The following is a 6000-nucleotide window of genomic DNA, read 5'->3' on the forward strand; positions in this document are numbered from 1 at the left end:
TGCGAAGAACTGACTCATTTGAAAAGACCCTAACGCTGGGAAAGTCTGAGGGCAGGAGGAGAGGGAGACGACAGAGGATGAAATGGTTGAACAGCACCATCAATACAATTGACGTGAGTTTCAGTAAATTCCAGGAGGTAGTGAAGGACAGGGAAACCTGGCATGGTGCAGTCCATAGGGTGGCCAAAAGTTGGGACTGGATGACTGAACAACCACTAATATCTCAAACCATGCTTGGTGCCCTGTTTTGGGCAGCACAGTATCCAGATGCAACTTGCTATCACTCTCTGTGAAGGGTTGGTGAAGGCAGTAAGAGATTTGGTCCGCAGTGGGTGCAAGCTCTTCAATGATGGTACAATTCAGAACAAGTTCTGTCATGTACGTGTCAGAGATGTTTCAGAAAATCTAGTAAAATTGTACTATGGACCATGTGTGAAATTGAGGGGGTGGGTGCATTTTTTCTCTTCTCAAAAGTAATTTCCACAACAGTTCAGTTTTCTTAGTACTTGCTGCTTTCTCTGTTCTCATCTGTATTTTGGACAAACCATTTAAGCTGGCCTGCAATTCCTCACCCAGCATCTCAGGTTTCTTAATAAGCTGAAGATCCATCTTTTCCACATTTTCATTGGAAAGAAGGCTGCTACTTTCTAATGCTATTTTTACCTTTACTCAATAAACTGACTTTCAGTTGGCAGTATTATTTGCATTAGCAAAACCTGCCTCATCAAAATTTCCTGTTTTGGGTTACAGTGTTTCCACCAGATGGGTGGCCTTTAACTATCCTGCACTAAAAGGTAAGACATCTTTGCTTGGGTTGCAATGCCAAGAGTGTTTGAAATTACTATATAGACTATAGCTCTATATAGGAATATAGGAATAGTTGGATGGAGGAGATGCATAAGGCCTATGGAAAGAGGCTTGGAGACACCATGTTCTCTGGGTATAAAACTGTACCTAAAATTCTATGTATTCACCAAATTGGAAGTTTCCAGGGATACTTTATACAAATACAAATTTAAAATAGTCTAAAGCCTAGAGTCTTGGAACATGCTTGTTTCACCAGTGGCTAAGACTCATTCTCCCATTGCAGATCCTGCCCCTGACAAGTTCATTCACTGCTGCGTGATTTAGATCCTGTATGTGTAACAACCTGCATGCTGTAACTAAATATCCCTGCATGCCACAACTAAGACCTACTGCAGCCAATAAAAAAATAGAAAAAAAAGTTACTTCCACACAATGGAGTAATGTCCAGTTTTTAAAAAATAATAAAACCCCCAAATAGCTGACTTGGAGTGATTTCCATTATACACTTTATATAGTGTTACATGAGCAAGGCTACATTATATACAAGGAAGGAGATGAAAGAAAGTACATCTCTCTGCTCAACTGTGCAAAGGAAAATGTAGCAAGACTAAAGACTAAAGGGATCTGCTTATTTCAAGGAACAGCTGAGAAGAAGAAAAGTGAAAAAATTAATGAACAGAGTGACACTTTTCTGACCCTGTCATGCAGATTCTTAGAAGTATGTTTCCTATATATAACATATTCCTACTGTAAAATTACAGTACACTATGCTGTTAGAGGAGCCCCAAACAGAAGACAAATAATAACACAAGAAGCTAAATGAATAACAAGCCCACTGAGTGGATGGGGGTCTGGTGGAAGGGGAAAGAAATATCCTGGTTTCTAAATGTCATTCTGTAATGAGGCTTACAGAATTCACTGGAGAAATGGCTGATCAGAAGTAGGAGAATATTTGCAAGGAAAATATAAGATGAAACTGGAACATTTTATGATGCCAGAAAATAAGGAAACATTTAAACAATCAATGAAAGAAACACATACTTTAAGGCAAAAGTAATTATCAAAAATGATAGAGGTAGAGATAGGTGAGAAAACTCAGGCTTCAGCTCTATAGATGGACGGTCTAAAAAAGATTAAAGAGGATGCAGAATCTCATAATACAATATCCAAATTCTAGCATGTAATAGAAGCATCTCTTACAAATATGCTAATATATCAGAAAATGGATGAAATTTTAGTCAATGGATATTAATACCAAGATGAATTAAATGCTTGATATACCAAAATTTAAATAAGCTACCATATAAGTATTTCAAAAGCACTTACAAATCTTTTCAAATAACAGAAAATTTCAACAACAAAAGGCTAAATGTAAATTATAGAATTGAAAAATGAATCAAAATAAGAAACATATTGGCCCAGTAACAAACTGTAAGAGATAAGAAAAATTAAATGAACAAAGGCAGATTCCGATGATAATCCGAAGCTGAACAAGGATGAATAGACCAGAGCAGCAGGAATCAGTGGGATTATTACACACAGCTGATACACTCTACACATGGACACCCCCAGATGATCAACACCGAAATCAGACTGATTATATCCTTTGCAGCCAAAGACGGAGGTCTATATAGTCAGCAAAAACAAGATCGGGAACTGACTGTGGCTCAGATCATGAACTCCTTATTGCCAAATTCAGACTGAAAGTGAAGAAGTGGGGAAAACCACTAGGCCATTCAGTTATGACCTAAATCAAATCCCTTATGACTATACAGTGGAAGTGAGAAATAGATTTAGGGGACTAGATCTGATAGACAGAGTGCCTGATGATCTATGGATGGAGGTTCATGACACAGTACAGGAGACAGGATCAAGGCCATCCCCGAGAAAAAGAAATACAAGAAAGCAAAATGACTGTCTGAGGAGGTCTTACAAATAGCCGTGAAAAGAAGGGAAGCGAAAAGCAAAGGGAAAAAGGAAAGATATTCTCATTTGAATGCAGAGTTCCAACGAATAGCAAGGAGAGATAATAAAAGCCTTTCTCAGAGATCAATGCAAAGAAACAGGATAACAACAGAATGGGAAAGACTGGAGATCTCTTCAAGAAAATTAGATACACCAAGGGAATATGTCATGCAAAGATAGGCTCAGTAAAGGTATCTGACAGAAGGTATTATGAGGTGGTAAAAATACACAGAACAACTGTATAAAAAGATCCTTCACGACCAGATAACCATGAAGGTGTGATCAATCACACTCATCTAGAGCCGGACATCCTGGAATGTGAAGTCAAGTGGGCCTTAGGAAGCCAGTGGAGGTGATGGAATTCCAGTGGAGCTATTTCAAATCCTAAAAGATGATGCTGTGAAAGTGCACTCAATATGGCAGCAAATTTGGAAAACTCAGCAGTGGCCACAGGACTGGAAAAGGTCAGTTTTCATTCCAATCCCAAAGTCAGACAATGCCAAACAATGCTCAAATTACCACACAATTGCACTCATTTCACACGCTAGTAAAGTGATGTTCAAAATCCTCAAAGCCAGGCTTCAGCAATATGTGAACTGTGAATTTTCAGATGTTCAAGCCTTTTAGAAACGGCAGAGGAACCAGAGATCAAATTGCCAACATCCGTTGGATCATCGAAAAAGCAAGAATGTTCCAGAAAATCATCTATTTCTGCTCTATTGACTATGCCAAAGCCTTCGACATGTGGATCACAATAAACTGCGGAAAATTCTTCAAGGGATGGGAATACCAGACCACCTGACCTGCCTCTTGAGACACCTGTATGCAGGTCAGGAAGCAACAGTTACAACTGGACATGGAACAACAGACTGGTTCCAAATAGGAAAAGGAGTATGTCAAGGCTGTATATTGTCACCCTGCTATTTAACTTCTATACAAAGTACATCATGAGAAACGCTGGGCTGAAGTAGTACAAGATAGAATCAAGATTGCCCAGATAAATATGAATAAGCTCAGATATGAAGATGACACCACCCTTATTGCAGAAAGTGAAAAAGAACTAAACAGCCTTTTGATGAAAGTGAGAGAGGAAAGTGAAAAAGGTGGCTTAAAGCTCAACATTCAGAAAACTAAGATCATGGCATCTGGTCCCATCACTTTGTGTCAAATAGATAGGCAACATGGAAACAGTGGCCAACTTTATTTTTCTAGGTTCCAAAACACTGAGGATGGTCACTGTACCCATGAAATTAAAAGACGCTTTCTCCTTGGAAGGAGAGTTATGACCAACATAGGTTGCATATTCAAAAGCAGAGACATTACTATCCCAACCAAGGTCTGTCTAGTCAAGGCTATGGTTTTTCCAGTAGTCTTGTTGGATGTGAAAGTTGGACTATAAAGAAAGCTGAGCATCAAAGAATTCATGGTTTGAACTGTGGTGTTGAAGAATCTTGAGAGTTCGTTGGATTGCAAGGAGATGCAACCAGTCCATCCTAAAGGAGATCAGTCCTTGGTGTTCATTGGAAGGACTGATGTTGAAGCTGAAACTCCAACACTTTGGCCATCTGATGCGAAGAGCTGATTTATTGGCAAAGACCCTGATGCTGGGAAAGATTGAAGGCAGGAGGAGAAGTGGATGACAGAGGATGAGATGCTTGGATGGTATTACTGACACAATGCTATAGGTTTGGGTGGACTCTGGGAGTTGGTGATGGACAGGGAGGCCTGGAATGGTGTGGTTCAAGGAGTCGGACACAACTGAGTGACTGAACTGAACTGGAACGGATTACTTAAAATGTAAATGGGTCAAATCCTCCATATAAAAGAGAAGTGTAGCTGAACTGACATAAAAATAGGGCCTATAGACTGCCTACAACAGACTGATTTCAAATTTAAATACATCTATATATGGAAAACTGAGGGGATGGAAATGGTATTCTACACAAATAGAAATCAAAGGAAAGCTAGGGTAGCAATACTTATATAAGACAAAGTAGATTTTAAAACACAGATTGTTACATGAGATAAATGAGGATATTCATTATATCATACATGGTCAAGGGATTAATCCAAGAAACAACAAATATATATGCATGCATATATATGAACATACATAGGAGCATCTCAATACATAAAGCAAATACTAAGAGACCTGAAAGGGGAAATTAACAGTAACACTGTAAGATTAGCAGATTTTAATAGTTCACTTACATCAGTGGACACTATACCCAGAAAGCAAGTTAGTAAGGAAACACTGCCCTTATGTAACACATTAAGCCATGTGGACTATGCATAGTTGCTCAATTGTGTCAGATGCTTTTTGATCCTTGGAGATTGCCAGGATCCTGTAGATTGCCAGGCTCTTCTGTCCTTGGGAGTTTTCAGGAAAGAATACTGGAGTGAGTTGCCATTTTCCTCCTAAATGGGATGGATCTTCCCAAACCATGGATTGAACCTGCATCTCCTGTGTCTCCTGTATTGCAGGAGACTCTTTAGCTACTTATATACTCTTTCTTTTTAACTGGAACATTCTCCAGATTACATCACATGCTAGACCATAGAACAAGCTGGAAACCGTAAAACTCCTAGAAGAAAACATAGGTGGAACACTCGACATAAATCACACAATATTTTGGATTTGTCTCCTAACTAAAACAAATAAAAGGAAAAAGCCATTATATAACCTAATTTAAAAGAAAAACATTTATAAAACAAAGATAACCATCAACAAAATGGTCAAGACATCCTAATTAATAAGTGGGAGAAAATATTTGCAAATTATAAGGGATTAACACACACAAAAAAACGTAAGAATTCTTACAACTAAGCACAGCCAGTGTTTTATAGTAGCTATAAATGGTATATAGTACCTTTAAAATTGTAAATTGCTATGTTGAACACCTGAAACTTAATTTTGTATGTCAACTTTTTACTGAATTAAAAAAAGAAAAAAGTACCTGGGTAGACTTTATACATAGGTATTCTACCTCCTGCAGTAAAACAAAAACAACCTCCAAATTTAAAAAAAAAAAATTTATTTTAGGCTGTGCTGTGTCTTTGTTGCTTTGAGTGCTTCTTCTAGTGGTGGGGAGTCAGGTCTATTCTCCAGTTGCAGTGTGCAGGCTTCTCACTGAAGTGGGCTTTTCTTGTTGTGGAGCATGAGCTTTAGAGTAAACAGGCTTCAGCAGCAGTATGTAGGCTCTAGAACATGGACTCATTAGTAGTAGC

The sequence above is a fragment of the Ovis canadensis genome, chromosome Y (assembly GCF_042477335.2).
Source record: "Ovis canadensis isolate MfBH-ARS-UI-01 breed Bighorn chromosome Y, ARS-UI_OviCan_v2, whole genome shotgun sequence".
NCBI lineage: Eukaryota > Metazoa > Chordata > Mammalia > Artiodactyla > Bovidae > Ovis > Ovis canadensis.